General features: G+C 36.5%; 1 non-coding gene across 1 annotated transcript; it reads right to left on the bottom strand.

Annotated features, from left to right (window-relative positions):
* Positions 1-14,890: 14,890 nt before the first annotated feature.
* On the bottom strand, positions 14,891-14,998 carry LOC112714403 (small nucleolar RNA R71). The gene has a single exon (XR_003159238.1). It is a non-coding gene; the product is annotated as a small nucleolar RNA R71 (small nucleolar RNA).
* Positions 14,999-17,344: the final 2,346 nt, after the last annotated feature.

Below are 17,344 nucleotides of genomic sequence, written 5' to 3'. Positions count from 1 at the left end.
ACTCAATTTTTGAGGTGGAAAGAACTTTGCCAAGAAGGCATTGACTAGCTTTTCCCAAGAGTTCAGGCTTTCTTTAGGTTGTGAGTCCAACCATATCCTAGCTCTGTCTCTTACAGCAAAAGGGAATAGCATAAGTCTGTGGACCTCAGGGTCAACCCCATTAGTCTTGACAGTGTCACAGATTTGCAAGAACTCAGCTAAAAACTGATGAAGATCTTCCAATGGAAGTCCATGGAACCTGCAATTCTATTGCATTAGAGAAACTAATTGAGGCTTAAGCTCAAAGTTGTTTGCTTCAATGGCAGGGATAGAGATGCTTCTCCTATAGAAGTCGGGAGTAGGTGCAATAAAGTCACCCAGCACCTTCCTTGCATTGTTGGCGTTGTTATTGTTTTCGGCTGCCATGTCTTCTTCTTTGAAGAATTCTGTTAGGTCCTCTACAGAGAGTTGTGCTTTAGCTTCTCTTAGCTTTTGCTTCAAGGTCCTTTCAGGTTCAGGGTCAGCCTCAACAAGAATGCTTTTGTCTTTGCTCCTACTCATATAAAAGAGAAGAGAACAAGAAAATATGGAATCCTCTATATCACAGTATAGAGATTCCTTGAGGTGTCAAAGGAAAAGAATAATAGAAGGAAGAGGTAGAAGAATTCGAACTTATCAAGAGGGATAGAGTTCGAATTGTGCATTGATGAGTAGTGTTAGTCCATAAGTAGAAGGATGTGAGAAGAGGGGAAGAATTTTCGAAAATAAATTAAAAGATTTTAAAAGAATTTTGAAAATTGATTGATGATTTTCGAAAACTAAAGTTGGAAAAGAAATAAAGTGATTTTTGAAAAAAGTTTTTGAAATTAGAAATCAAAAGGATATGATTGAAAACTATTTTGAAAAAGATTGATTAAAAAGATATGATTGAAAAACAATTTAAAAAGATTTGATTTTTAAAATTAATGACTTGGCTAACAAGAAAAGATATGATTCAAACATTAAACCTTTCTCAACAGAAAAGGCAACATACTTAAAATGTTGAATCAAATCATTAATTGTTAGCAAGTATTTTTGAAAATGGAAAGAAATTGATTTTGAAAATATATGATTGAAAAGATATGATTTGAAAAAGATTTGATTTTGAAAAATCATGAAACTTGAAAAAAAAAATTGAATTAAAAACAGAATCTTCCCTCTTGTGCCATCCTGACGTTAAACGCCCAGAATGGTATCCATACCATTTTGGGCGTTAAACGCCCAGCCAGGTACCCTGGCTGGAGTTTAAACGCCAGTTTTCCTTCCTTACTGGGCGTTTTGAATGCCCAGCTTTTTCTGTGTAATTCCTCTGCTGAATGTTATGAATCTTCAATTCTTTGTATTATTGACTTGAAAAGAAAATTTTTTTTGGATTTTTAATGATGAGGAATAATCAAAATGCAACTAAAATCAAATAAACAATGCATGCAACACACCAAACTTAAAAGTTTGTATACTACTGACACTAACAAATTGAGAATGCATATGAGAAACAACAAAACACTCAAGACAAGAGAATTTAAAGATCAGAGCAAGGAAATCATCAAGAATAACTTGAAGATCAATGAAGACACATGAATGAATTCAAAAAATGCAAGAAGAATAGAAACATGCAATTGACACCAAACTTAAAATGAGACACTAGACTCAAACAAGAAACATAAAAATATTTTTTAATTTATGATTTTATAATTTTTTTTGTGCTTTTTTGAAAATTATATGGAGAAGTAAAATAAAGGTTTCAAAATTCTTACTGAGAATTCCAGGAATCATTGCAATTCTAGTCTAAGACTCCGGTCCAGGAATTAGACATGGCTTACTAGCCAGCCAAGCTTTCAAAGAAAGCTCTGGTCCAAAACACTAGACATGGCCAGTGGCCAGCCAAGCTTTAGCAGATCATTGCTCACAACAGCAGAATTGATAGAAATCAACAAGCTCTTGTGCTGATAAGTTGAAACCTCGGTCCAATAAGATTAGACATGGCTTCACAGCCAGCCAGACTTCAACAGATCATCATGAAACTCTAGAATTCATTCTTAAAAACTCTGAAGAACAAAATAAAATTTTTTTTGTATTTTAAAAATTTTTTGAAAATAAAAAGTAAAATTACCTAATCTAAGCAACAAGATGAACCGTCAGTTGTCCAAATCGAACAATCCCCAGCAACGGCGCCAAAAACTTGGTGCACGAAATTGTGATCATCAATGGTGCCATCAACATGGTACGCTCAATTTCAATCTCAATTCTTTATCACAACTTCGCACAACTAACCAGCAAGTGCACTGGGTCGTCCAAGTAATAAACCTTACGCGAGTAAGGGTCGATCCCACGGAGATTGTTGGTATGAAGCAAGCTATGGTCATCTTGTAAATCTCAGTAAGGCGGATTCAAATGGTTATGAGTGATTTATGAATAAAGCATAAAATAAAGATAGAGATACTTATGTAATTCATTGGTGAGAATTTCAGATAAGTGTATGGAGATGCTTTGTCCCTTCCGTGTTTCTGCTTTCCTACTGTATTCATCCAATCCTTCTTACTCCTTTCCATGGCAAGCTGTATGTAGGGTTTCACCGTTGTCAATGGCTACCTCCCATCCTCTCAGTGAAAATGTTCAACGCGCTCTGTCACAGCATGACTAATCATCTGTCGGTTCTCAATCAGGTTGGAATAGAATCCAGTGATTCTTTTGCGTCTGTCACTAACGCGCAGCCTTTAGGAGTTTGAAGCTCATCACAGTCATTCAATCCTTGAATCCTACTCAGAATACCACAGACAAGGTTTAGACCTTCCGGATTCTCTTGAATGCCGCCATCAATTCTAGCTTATACCACAAAGATTCTGATTAAGGAATCCAAGAGATATTCACTCAATCTAAAGTAGAACGGAGGTGGTTGTCAGGCACACGTTCATAGGTGAGAATGATGATGAGTGGCATAAGATTTATCCCTGACCCTAGATCACATAGAGCCTTTTCAAAGGTCATGGTGCCTATGGTACAAGGTATTAAGAACCTACCAGGATCTTGTTTCTTTTGAGGTAGAGTTTGCTGAATCCAGGTATCTAGTTCATTAATGAGCAAGGGAGGTTCACTTTCCCAAGTCTCATTACCAAACAGCTTGGCATTCAACTTCATGATAGTTCCTAAGTATTGAGCAACTTGCTCTCCAGTCACATCTTCATCCCCTTCAGAGGAAGAATAGTCTTCAAAGCTCATGAATGGCAGAAGGAGATTTAATGGAATCTCTATGGTCTCTATATGAGCCTCAGATTCCTTTGGATCCTTAATAGGGAACTCCTTCTTGCTTGAGAGATGTCCCAGGAGGTCTTCCTCACTAGGATTTTCGTCCTCCTCCTCCCTTGTGCATTCGGCCATGTTGATTATATCAATGGCCTTGCACTCTCCTTTTGGATTCTCTTCTGTATTGCTTGGGAGAATACTGGGAGGAGTTTCAGTGACTTTCTTACTCAGCTGGCCCACTTGTGCCTCCAGATTTCTGATGGAGGATCTTGTTTCATTCATGAAACTGAAAGTGGCCTTCGATAGATCAGAGACTAGATTGGCTAAATTAGAAGTGTTTTGTTCAAAATTCTCTGTCTGTTGCTGAGAAGATGATGGATATGGCTTGCTATTGCTCAGCCTATTGCGTCCACCATTGTTAAAGCCTTGTTGAGGCTTTTGTTGATCCTTCCATGAGAAATTTGGATGATTTCTCCATGATGAGTTATAGGTGTTTCTATAAGGTTCACCCATGTAATTAACCTCTGCCATGGCAGGGTTCTCAGGATCATAAGCTTCTTCAGAAGCTGCCTCTTTAGTACTGTTGGATGCATTTTGCCATCCATTCAGACTTTGAGAGATCATGTTGACTTGCTGAGTCAACACTTTATTCTGAGCCAATATGGCATTCAGAGCATCAATTTCAAGAACTCCTTTCTTCTGAGGTATTCCATTATTCACGGAATTTCTCTCAAAAGTGTACATGAATTGGTTGTTTGCAACCATGTCAATGAGTTCTTGAGCCTCTTCAAGCGTTTTCTATAGGTGAATAGATCCACCTGCAGAATGGTCCAATGACATTTTCGAAAATTCAGATAGACCATAATAGAATATATCTAATATGGTCCATTCTTGAAAACATGTCAGATGGACATCTTTTGGTCAGCTGCTTGTATCTTTCCCAAGCTTCATAGAGGGATTCACCATCTTTTTGATTGAAGGTTTGAACATCCACTCTTAGCTTGCTCAGCTTTTGAGGAGGAAAGAATTTATCCAAGAAGGTAGTGACCAGCTTATCCCAGGAGTCCAGGCTATCCTTAGGTTGTGAATCCAACCATATTCTAGCTCTGTCTCTTACAGCAAAAGGGAAAAGCATGAGTCTGTAGACTTCAGGATCAACTCCATTCGTCTTTACAGTCTCACAGATCTGCAAGAACTCAGTTAAAAACTGGTAAGGATCTTCAGATGGAAGTCCATAAAACTTGCAGTTTTGTTGCATTAAGGCAATTAGCTGAGGTTTCAGCTCAAAATTATTGGCTCCAACGGCAGGAATGGAGATGCTTCTTCCATCAAATTTGGACGTTGGCTTTGTGAAGTCACCAAGCATTCTCCTTGCATTATTATTATTTTCGGCTGCCATCTCCTTCTCTTGTTCGAAAATTTCTGAAAGGTTGTTTCTGGATTGTTGTAATTTAGCTTCTCTTAATTTTCTCTTCAGAGTCCTTTCAGGTTCTGGATCAATTTCAACAAGAGTGCCTTTATCCTTGTTCCTGCTCATGTGAAAGAGAAGAAAACAAGAAAAGAAAGAGGGATCCTCTATGTCACAGTATAGAGATTCCTTTATGTTAGTAGAAAAAGAAAAGGGAAAAGAAAGTAGAAGAGGGGGTTCGGATATTTGGATGAAGAGAGGTGAAGAGAAGTGTTAGTAATTAAATAAATAAATAGAATAAGAAAAGAGAGGGAGAATTTCGAAAACAATTTTGAAAAAGGGGCTAGTAATTTTTGAAAATTAAAGATAAGATAAGATTAAAGTTAAAATTTAAAACAATAAGAATTTTAAAAAAAAAGAGAGAAGTATTTTCGAAAATTAGAGAGGGAAGAGTGGTTAGTTGGTTTTGAAAAAGATAAGAAACAAACAAAAAGTTAGTTAGTTGATTGAAAAAGATTTAAAATCAAATTTTGAAAAGATAGGAAGATAAGAAGTTAGATAAGATATTTTGAAATCAAATTTTGAAAAAGATAGGATAAAAGATAAAAAGATTTAAATTTTTAAAATGACTTAACTAACAAGAAACTACAAGATAAGATTCTAGAACTTAAAGATTGAACCTTTCTTAAGAACAAAGTAACAAACTTCAAATTTTTGAACCAATCACATTAATTGTTAGCTAATTTTCGAAAATATGATGTAAAAGATAAGAAAAAGATTTTGAAAAATATTTTGAAAAAGATTTTTGAAATTTTCGAAAAATAGAAAAAAAATGAAAAAGATATGATTTTTGAAAAAATTTTGAAAAGATAAGATTTTTAAAATTGAAAATTTGACTTGACTTGTAAGAAACAACTAATTTTGAAAATTTTTGACTAAGTCAACTCAAATTTTCGAAATTTTGGAGAGAAATAAGGAAAAGATATTTTTTTATTTTTTGAATTTTTAATTATGAGAGAGAAAAACACAAACATGACCCATAACATGAAAATTTTGGATCAAAACACTTAATGCATGCAAGAACACTATGAATGTCAAGATGAACACCAAGAACACTTTGAAGATCATGATGAACATCAAGAACATATTTTTGAAAAAAAATTTTTGATGCAAGGAAAACATGCAAGACACCAAACTTAGAAATCTTTAATGCATGGAAAATTAGAATGCAAAAGTGCACATAAAAAACAACAAACAACACAAAACAAGAAATCATCAAGATCAAACAAGAAGTCTTGTCAAGAACAACTTGAAGATCATGAAGAACACTATGAATGCATGAGATTTTCGAAAAAATGCAAGAAAAATTTTAAAAGCATGCAATTGACACCAAACTTAAAAATTAACACAAGACTCAAACAAGAAACACAAAATATTTTTTATTTTTATGATTTTCTAATTTTTTTTGTATTTTTATTTTAATTTTTTTTCGAAAAACATGGTTAGAAAAACGAAAAAGAAAAGAAAAATTTTGAAAAAGATTTTTGAAAAGAAAATTACCTAATCTGAGCAACAAGATGAACCGTCAGTTGTCCATACTCGAACAATCCCCGGCAACGGCGCCAAAAACTTGGTGGACGAAATTGTGATCAATAATAATTCCAGGCACTGTTAGAGAAGCTTTTTCTTTCCACAACTCCGTTCAACTTAACCAGCAAGTGTACTGGGTCATCCAAGTAATACCTTACGTGAGTAAGGGTCGTTCCCACAGAGATTGTTGGTATGAAGCAAGCTATGGTTACCTTGTAAATCTCAGTTAGGCAGATTAAAAGGTTTTGGGTTTCGAAAATTAATAATAAATGGAAAATAAAAAGGGATAGAAATACTTATGTAAATCAATAGTGGGAATTTCAGATAAGCGTGTGGAGATGCTGTGCTCCTCTCGTATCTCTATTTTCTTATTACATTCATCCAATCCTTCCTACTCCTTTCCATGGCAAGCTGTATGTAGGGCATCACCGTTGTCAATGGCTACATCCCATCCTCTCAGTGAAAACGTTCCTATGCTCTGTCACAGCACGGCTAATCATCTGTCGGTTCTCAATCGGGTTGGAATAGAATCCCTTGATTCTTTTGCACTTGTCATCACGCCCAGCCTTCAGGAGTTTGAAGCTCGTCACAGTCATTCAATCACAGAATCCTACTCGAAATACCATAGACAAGGTTTAGAATTTCCGGATCCTCATGAATGCCGCCATCTATCTAGCTTATACCACGAAGATTCTGTTGGGGAATCTAAGAGATATGCGCCCGGCCTAAAGTAGAACGGAAGTGGTTGTCAGTCACGTACGTTCATAGGTGAGAATGATGATGAGTGTCACGGATCATCACATTCATCAAAGTTAAGCATAACGTATATCTTGGAATAAGAATAGAAGAGAATTGAATAGAAAGTAATAATAATTGTATTGAAACTTGAGGTACAGCAGAGCTCCACACCCTTAATCTATGGTGTGCAGAAACTCCACTGTTGAAAACACATAAGTAAAAGGTTCAGGCATGGCCGAATGGCCAGCCCTCTCCATGATCAAAAGACCGAATGATCAAAGACTACAAGTCAAAAGATTAAACTGTCAAAAGATATCTAATACAATAGTAACTTATCCTATTTATACTAGACTAGCTACTAAGGTTTACATGAGTAAGTAATTGATGCATAAATTCACTTCCGGGGCCCACTTGGTGTATGTTTGGGCTGAGCTTGATCTATCCACGAGCTGAGGCTTTTATTGGAGTTGAACTCCAAGTTATAACATGTTTTGGGCGTTCAACTCTGGCTCATGACGTTTTTCTGGCGTTTAACTCCAGACAGCAGCATGTACTTGGCGTTCAACGCCAAGTTACGTCGTCAATTTCCGAATAAAGTATGGACTATTATATATTGCTGGAAAGCTCTGGATGTCTAATTTCCAACGCCGTTGAGAGAGCGCCAATTGGAGTTCTGTAGCTCCAGAAAATCCATTTCGAGTGCAGGGAGGTCAGATTCCAACAGCATCAGTAGTCCTTTTGTCAGCCTTTTTCAGAGTTTTGCTCAAGTCCCTCAATTTCAGCCAGAAATTACTTAAAATCACAGAAAAACACACAAACTCATAGTAAAGTCCAGAAATGTGAATTTAACATAAAAACTAATGAAAACATCCCTAAAAGTAGCTTGAATTTACTAAAAACTACCTAAAAACAATGCCAAAAAGCGTATAATTATCCGCTCATCAGTTGGTGATCTCAATAATAGAAGCTGCAAGGTAGAATATCTCTTTCAAGTATAGACTTAGTTGCTGTTGTAACGCCTTCAATCAATAACTATCCTTGGAAAAAGAAAAAGTAAGAAGGAAAGAAAGAAAAACCAAGAATTGGCAACAAAAAGGAAAGAAACAAATAATAAGGCTAGACACCAATAGCTTGGACTTTAGGACATATGCCTATAGTGCTTTTTGTACTAGGATCTGCTTGGATAATTAGGTTCTAAGGAGTCTTTTAAAACTTGGTAACTTGGAATAACTAATCTGGGATTACCAACCGAAAGTCCATTATCAAGAGCAACCTATTTACAAAGCATTTAGTAACCCAAAGAGGTGTTGGGCATCAATGTTTCTAAGAAGAATTGTGAGCCAAGTGTCTGTAGTGAAAAGGTGTTGAGAAAAATTGAGCCAAAAAGTTGATGCAACACTTGACACTGAGCCACAATTAAGAAATAAGTTTCTGAAAAAAAAAAAGAAGGAAAATATAACAAGGATCAATAAAGAAGGCATTATAGCAGCAACTCTGGTTATCACTTAAAGGGACATTTTAACCCTGAACTCTAATAAAAGTAGAGCTTCAATTACATCTGCATAAAACCCCATGAACCAAATTCAATTACCTGCTAAATAAGGACATATATGCTTTTCTGTTTTCTTTCATTTCTTCTCATGTTTTAGTGCTTGCTTGGGGACAAGCTAGATTTAAGTTTAGTGTTGTGATGACAAGCCATCTTATGCTAGTTTCACAAGCATTTTTCATTTGTTTCATTAGGTCTTATGCACTTTCTTACACAATAAGTAAGTGGTTGGAGTGGAATTTCATGATTATTTTGATTCAATCAAACATCATTTATTTTATATAAAATCATGAGATTTATGCAAGAATTAAGTGATTATTATAAACGATGCAGTTTCTTATGATTTTGGTGAGACCTTGATTTCTTGTTTGATTGATTTTAGGTGGGAGAGTGAAGAAAAGGAGAAGCACTCCAGAGTAACGTTGCGTTCAAAGAAAGAACACCACGCTCACTTGCGACGCGCACGCGTACAGGACGCCTACGCGTCAAGGGCAATTTTTGAAGATCCACGCGTACGCGTGCATGACGTGTACATGTGCATGACGCGTACACGTGGTAATGGTTGGCATTCGTTTTCAACTAGAACGCTACGTTCATTTACTAAGCGTTTTCGGGCTGATTGAAATTTGGAAGCAAAGTTCTGCAATCGGCGCACATGCGTGCATGACGCGCACGCGTCGATGGAGCACCTGGGACAAAGCACGCGCACGCGTATGCGTGACTGCCGCTGAAACCTGGATTTGACATTTGGCTACCCACGCGCACGCGCAGAGGACGTGCACGCATGGCAGCGCTCACTAACCCAACGTAGCGCTCAATAAGAGAATGCTATTGATGACGCGTACACGTGAAAGGGGCGCGCGAGCATGGTGGGAACTGAAGACTGATAGTGACGCGCATGCATAAGTGACATGTACACATTGATGAGCAAAATCGCAAAGGGATGCCCACGCGCAAGGAACGCACACGCGTGGATGAATGAATGCTGCTCTCACTTTGAGAACGCAACGTTTCCCTGGAAGCAGCAACCAAGTGTCATTTTGATCCACTTCTCCATAGGTCAAAAAGCCCACTCGAAGTGCTTGAGGACTGAAATAGAAAGTGTATAAATAGGAGCAAATTTGATTTCATAGAGTCTCTCTTTTAATTTCTTTTTAGAATTTTGGAATTAAGATCATATCTGAGTTTTCCTTTCTATTTTGTTTTCTCTGTTCTGCAACTTTTACTTTTCTATTTGGGTCTTGGACTTCGGATTGAAGAATTCTTCTGAATTCCTTCATTGTGGAGTTTTCTTTTATTTTTCCTTGGATAGTTTACGAGTTGGAGATCTGATCATAGTTTTCATTTTATTTTAACTCTTCTGCAATTTCACTTTTCTGTTTTGTTACTGAAGTCCTGATTTGAATTTTGTCATCTGAGAGTTCTTTAGTTTACTGCACTTTACATTTTCCGGTTCTCTTTTGATTCCCATTACCCAAATCCTTTTATTTTTCATGCAATTTAAGTTTCTTGGCAATTTAGATTCAGCAATTTAAATTACTTTCACTTTAAGTTTCAGTTATTTACCTTTCTTGCAATTTAAGTTTCAGCTCTTTTAATTTCTTGCACTTTAAGTTTCTGCAATTTACTCCTTCAGCAATTTAAGATTTTGCCAATTTACTTTCTTCATTTTATTTTCCTTGTAAGTTCACTTCTGTTAGTCAAATTTCACCCAAATCTTCAAATATTCACTTAACTAAATTCATCACTATACTAAAGTTGCTCAATCCATCAATCCCTATGGGATCGACCTCACTCCCGTGAGTTATTACTACTTGATACGACTCGGTATACTTGCCAGTGAGTTTGTGTGGAATCATTTTTCCCTCATCATTCCCCCACACTTAAATAAAATACAGTCTTCAACCTAAACTAATCAAATATGCAATTCAAGGTAATTCATGGTTTTCCGCTTAGGGTTGTGATGTGCTAACAATTAGAACAAAGGGGATTAATCATAGAAGGAGCATAGCACACAATGAATAAAATTTGTGGTTATAAATTGTAACCGCTCATTAAGGCTCAACAACTCACAAGGTTGCTTTGTTCTATCTCTCTTCTATGTTCCATAAAAATCATTCAAGCAAGTTTTAAAAACAATTTTCCAAATCAATTCAATAGAATGCCCTTGAAACAAAATTTTTGAAAATTTTTGTTGTTTTTCACAAACGTTATTTCCTATATATGTACGTATGTTGTGATGGATGCAATTTTCATAAAAATTTTCCTAGTTCTTTTCCTAATTTTCAAGCAGCAAAAACTAACATAAACAATTAGGATCAAAATTGAACTAGGTGCTATACTATTCACATCATCCAATCGTAACTTCTATTTATAAGCTATATATCATGCAAAGGATGCAAAATGCAATAGATATAAACTATGAACAAACTAAGATATATGTACTAAAAGAAAATGCAATGCAACAATCAAAAGCACTATAAATATCTATAAGAGAAATAATAAAAAGAAATAAAAATAAAATACAAAGTGTTTGAAAAAGAAAGTTTACACTCTAAAATGACGAATCCTCCCCCAAACTTAAGCGTTGCACGGTCCTCTATGCACGAACACGGTCCGGGGAGAATGTCATTAAGAGCTCCACCTTCGGTTGGCGGGTGACGGGGCTCGGGTTGCATGGAAATTGCCAAGTTCAATGGATTCTTGGAATCTCCCTTTTTGGTGTCCTCTTCCTCTCCCGGCTCCTTGCCTTTATGTTTCATCCTCAAAAAGAATGGATAAGGTATTGATGAGCGGATAATTTATATGCTTTTTGGTATTGTTTTTAGGTAGCTTTTAGTAGGATCTAGCTACTTTTAGGGATTTTTAATTAGTTTTTATGCAAAATTCACATTTCTAGACTTTACTATGAGTTTGTGTGTTTTTCTATGATTTTAGGTATTTTCTGGCTGAAATTGAGGGACCTGAGCAAAAATCTGATAGGAGGCTGAAAAAGGACTACTGATGCTGTTGGATTCTGACCTCCCTGCACTCGAAATGGATTTTCTGGAGCTACAGAACTCAAAATGGCGCACTCTTAATTGCGTTCGAAAGTAGACATCCAGGGCTTTTCAGAAATATATAATAGTCCATACTTTATTCGAGTTTAAATGACGAAAACTGGCGTTCAACACCAGTTCCATGCTGCATTCTGGAGTCAAACGCCAGAAACACGTCACAAACCAGAGTTAAACGCCAAAAACACGTCTCAACTTGGCGTTTAACCCCAACAGAAGCCTCTGCACGTGTAAAGCTCAAGCTCAGCCCAAGCACATGCCAAAGTGGGCCCCGGAAGTAGATTTCTGCACTTAGACTTATTTCTGTAAACCCTAGTAACTAGTTTAGTATAAATAGAACTTTTTACTATTATATTAGACATCTTTGATCAGTTTATGCAATCTTAGACATTGGGGGCTGGCCTCTCGGCCATGCCTGGACCTTCATCACTTATGTATTTTCAACGGTGGAATTTCTACTCAACATAGATTAAGGTGTGGAGCTCTGCTGTACCTCGAGAATTAATGCAAAGTACTACTGTTTTTCTATTCAACTCTTGTTTATTTCTATTCTAAGATATCCTTTTGCACCTAAGAATCTGATGAATGTGATGATTATGTGACACTCATCATCATTCTCACCTATGAATGCGTGCCTGACAACCACTTCTATTCTACAAGCAAATAAGCTAGAATGAGTATCTCTTGGGTTTTTAAACTAGAATCTTCATGGTATAAGCTAGAATCCATTGGCAGCATTCTTGAGAGTCCGGAAAGTCTAAACCTTGTCTGTGGTTTTCCGATAGGATTCAGGGATTGAATGACTGTGATGAGCTTCAAACTCGCGACTGTAGGGCGTAGTGATAGACGCAAAAGGATCAATGGATCCTATTCCTGCATGATCGAGAACCGATAAATGATTAGCCGTGCAGTGACAGCGCACCTGGACCATTTTCACTGAGAGGACGGATGGTAGCCATTGACAACGGTGATCCCCAACATACAGCTTGCCATGGAAAGGAGTAAGAATGATTGGATGAAAGCAGTAGGAAAGTAGAGATTCAGAAGGAACACAGTATCTTCATGCGCTTATCTGAAATTTTCACCATTGAATTACATAAGTATCTTTATCTTTATTTTATGCTTTATTTATCTTTATATTCGAAAACCATTATAACCATTAGAATCCGCCTGACTAAGATTTATAAGATGAACATAGCTTGCTTCATACCAACAATCTCTGTGGGATCGACCCTTACTCACGTAAGGCTTATTACTTGGATGACCCAGTGCACTTGCTGGTTAGTGATGCGAAGTTGTGAAGAAAGTGCTGAGATTATAAACTTGCATACCAAGTTGAGCACCATTGTTAGAGATCAGAATTTTGTACACCACGTTTTTGGCGCCGTTACCGGGGATTGTTGAGTTTGGACCACTAAAGGTTCATCTTGTTGCTCAGATTAGGTAATTTTCTTTTCAAAAAGTATTCAAAAAATTTTCAAAATTTTTTATTTGTTCTCGTTTTTCCAAAAAGAAATTTTCAAAAAAAATTAATAAAATCATAAAAATAAAAAAATATTTTATGTTTCTTGTGTGAGTTTAGTGTCAATTTTTAAGTTTGGTGTCAATTGCATATTTTTATTTTTCTCAAAAATTTTCGAAAAAATTCATGCATGGTGTTCTTCATGATCTTTAAGTTGTTCTTGGTAAGTCTTCTTGTTTGATCTTCATATTTTCTTGTTTTGTGTCTTTTCTTGTTTTTCATATGCATTCTTGTTTTATTAGTGTCCAAACATGAAAAATTTCTAAGTTTGGTGTCTTGCATGTTTTCTTTTCTTGAAAATTTTTCAAAAATAAGTTCTTGATGTTCATCATGATCTTCAAAGTATTCTTGGTGTTCATCTTAACGTTCATAGTATTCTTGCATGCATCATGTGTTTTGATTCATAGTTTTTATGTTTTTAGTCATTTAGTTGTTTTTCTCTCTCATCATTAAATTCAAAAAAATAAAAAAATATCTTTTCCTTATTTTACTCATAATTTCGAAATCTTTGGGTTGACTTAGTCAAAAAATTTTAAAATTAGTTGTTTCTTGTTAGTCAAGTCAAGATTTCAAATTTAAAAATCTTATCTTTTCAAATGTTTTTTAAAAAATCAAATCTTTTTCTTAATTTCATTTCAAAATTTTCAAAACTTTACTAACAACTAATGTGATTAATTAAAAAATTTGAAGTTTGTTACTTTCTTGTTAAGAAAGGTTCAATCTTTAAATTCTAGAATCATACTTTTAGTTTCTTGTTAGTCAAGTAATCAATTTTAATTTTAAAAATCAAATCTTTTTAACTTCCTTTTCAAATCTTTTTCAAAATAAATTTCAATCATATCTTTTTCAAAACCAATTTCAAAATCTTTTCTAATTTCTTATCTTTTCAAAATTCATTTTCAAATCTTTTTCAACTAACTACTTGACTTTTTGTTTGTTTCTTATCTTTTTCAAAACCACCTAACTACTTTTCTATCTCTAATTTTTGAAAATCACTAACCATTTTTCAAAAATAATTTTCGAAAACTCCTCTCTCTCATCTCCTTCTATTTATTTATTTATTTACTAACACTTCTCTTCATCTAAAAATTCGAACCCCCTCTTCTCTTCTGTGTTCGAATTTTTTTGTTCTCCTTCTTCTATTCTTTTCTTCTTCTACTCACATAAAAGAATCTCTATACTATGACATAGAATATTCCTCTTCTTTTCTGTTCTCTTCTTTTTATATGAGCAGGAGCAAGGACAAGGACATTCTTGTTGAAGCAAATCCTGAACCTGAAAGGACTCTAAGGAGGAAGCTAAGGGAAGCTAAAGCACAACCCTCTAAAGAGGACTTGACAAAAACATTCGAAAAAGAAGAAGACATGGCAGTCAAAAATAACAATAATGCCAACAATGCAAGGAAGATGCTTGGTGACTTTACTGCACCAAATTCTAACTTACATGGAAGAAGCATCTCAATTCCTGTCATTGGAGCAAACAATTTTGTGCTAAAGCCTTAATTAGTTTCTCTGATGCAACAGAATTGCAAGTTTTATGGACTTTCATCAGAAGATCCTTTTCAGTTCTTAACTAAATTCTTGCAGATCTGTGATAATGTTAAGACTAATGGGGTTGATCCCGAGGTCTACAGGCTTATGCTTTTTCCTTTTGCTGCAAGAGACAGAGCTAGAGTATGGTTGGACTCTCAACCTAAAGACAGCCTGAACTCTTGGGATAAGTTGGTCACGGCTTTCTTAGCCAAGTTCTTTCCTCCTCAAAAGCTGAGCAAGCTTAGAGTGGATGTTCAAACCTTCAGACAAAAAGAAGGTGAATCCCTCTATGAAGCTTGGGAAAGATACAAGCAACTGACCAAAAAGTGTCCTTCTGACATGCTTTCAGAATGGACCATATTGGATATATTCTATGATGGTCTGTCTGAATTGTCTAAGATGTCATTAGACCACTCTATAGGTGGATCTATTCACCTAAAGAAAATGCCTGCAGAAGCTCAGGAACTCATTGACATGGTTGCAAATAACAATTTCATGTACACTTTCGAAAGGAATCCTATGAGTAATGGAATGCCTCAAAGGAAGGGAGTTCTTGAAATTGATGCTCTGAATGCCATATTGGCTCAGAACAAAATGTTGACTCAGCAATTCAACATGATCTCTCAGAGTCTAAATGGATTGCAAAACACATCCAACAGTACTAAAGAGGCATCTTTTGAAGAAAAAACCTATGATCCTGAGAACCCTGCAATGGCAGAGGTTAATTACATGAGTGAAGCCTATGGAAACACATATAATCCCTCATGGAGAAATCATCCAAATTTCTCATGGAAGGATCAACAAAAGCCTCAACATGGCTTTAATAATATTGGAAGAAGCATGTTTAGCAATAGCAAGCCTTTTCCATCATCTTCTCAGCAACAGACAGAGAATTCTGAGCAAAGCCCATCAAGCTTAGCAAACATAGTCTCTGATTTATCTAAGGCCACTTTAAGTTTCATGAATGAAACAAGGTCCTCCATTAGAAATTTGGAGGCACAAGTGGGTCAGCTGAGTAAGAAAATCACTGAAACTCCTCCTAGTACTCTCCCAAGCAATACAGAAGAAAATCCAAAAAGAGAGTGCAAGGCCATTGATATAATCAATATGGCCAAACCCAAAGAGGAAGGGGAGGACATGAATCCCAATGAGGAAGACTCCATGGGACGTCCTCCAGATAGAAAGGAGTTCCCTATTGAGAACCTAAAGGAATCTGAGGCTCATATAGAGACCATAGAGACTTAGTCATAATACCATGAGCTCTGAGGACTATTCTTCCTTTGAAGAGGATGAAGATGTAACTGAAGAGTAAGTTGCTCAATATCTAGGAGCCATCATGAAGCTGAATGCCAAGTTATTTGGTAATGAGACTTGGGAAGATGAACCTCCCTTGCTCATTAGTGAACTAAATACATGGGTTCAGCAAACTTTACCTCAAAAGAAATAAGATCCTGGTAAATTCTTAATACCATGTACCATAGGCACCATGACCTTTGAGAAGGCTCTGTGTGACTTTGGGTCAAGTATAAATCTTATGCCACTCTCTGTAATGGAGAAACTGGGAATCTTCGAGGTACAAGCTGGAAGACTCTCATTAGAGATGGCAGACAACTCAATAAAACAAGCTTATGGATTGGTAGAGGACGTGTTAGTGAAGGTTAAAAGCCTTTACATCCCTGCTGATTTCATAATCCTAGACACTGGGAAGGATGAGGATGAATGCATCATCCTTGGAAGACCCTTCCTAGCCACAGCAAGAGCTGTGATTGATGTTAACAGAGGAGAGCTAGTCCTTCAATTGAATGGGGACTACCTTGTGTTTAAAGCTCAAGGATCTTCCTCTGTAACTATGGAGAGGAAGCATGAACAGCTTCTCTCAATGCAGAGTCAAACAGAGCCCCCACAGTCAAACTCTAAGTTTGGTGTTGGGAGGCCACAACCAAACTCTAAGTTTGGTGTTGAATCCCCACATTCAAACTCTAAGTTTGGTGTTGGGAGGTCCCAACAATGCTCTGAATACCTGTGAGACTTCATGAGAGCTCACTGTCAAGCTATTGACATTAAAGAAGTGCTTATTAGGAGGCAACCCAATTTTTATTTATCTATATTTCTATTGTTCTTTTATGTTTTATTAGGTTTATGATCATGTGGTGTCACAAAACAATTACAAAAATTAAAAATAGAATAAAAAATAGCAGAAGAAAAAGCACACCCTGGAGGAAGAGCTTATTGGCATTTAAACGCCAGTAAGGAGCATCTGGCTGGCGTTTAATGCCAGAACAGAGTATGAAGCTGGCGTTGAATGCCAGAAACAAGCAGCAGTCTGGCGTTTAAACGCCAGGATTGCACCCTGAGGAAAGCTAGCGTTAAACGCCAGAAACAAGCAGTAAAGTGCCGTTTAACGCCAGAAACAAGCATAGAGCTGGCGTTTAACGCCAGAAACAACCATCAGTCTGGCATTAAATGCTAGGATTGCATGCAGAGGGCGTTTTACACGCCTAATTGGTGCAGAGATGATAAATCCTTGACACCTCAGGATCTGTGGACCCCACAGGATCACCTCAAGTTCTGTGGACCCCACAGGATCCCCACCTACCTCAACTCACCTTCTCTCTTCTTCATACAATCCAATAACACTCTTCCCCAAACACCCTTCACCAATCACCTCAATCTCTTTTCCCCATCACCTCT

This window comes from Arachis hypogaea, chromosome 1 (genome assembly GCF_003086295.3).
Source record: "Arachis hypogaea cultivar Tifrunner chromosome 1, arahy.Tifrunner.gnm2.J5K5, whole genome shotgun sequence".
Taxonomy (NCBI): domain Eukaryota; kingdom Viridiplantae; phylum Streptophyta; class Magnoliopsida; order Fabales; family Fabaceae; genus Arachis; species Arachis hypogaea.
Note: the sequence above shows the minus strand (reverse complement) of the source record. Positions and strands in the feature narration are given on the sequence as shown.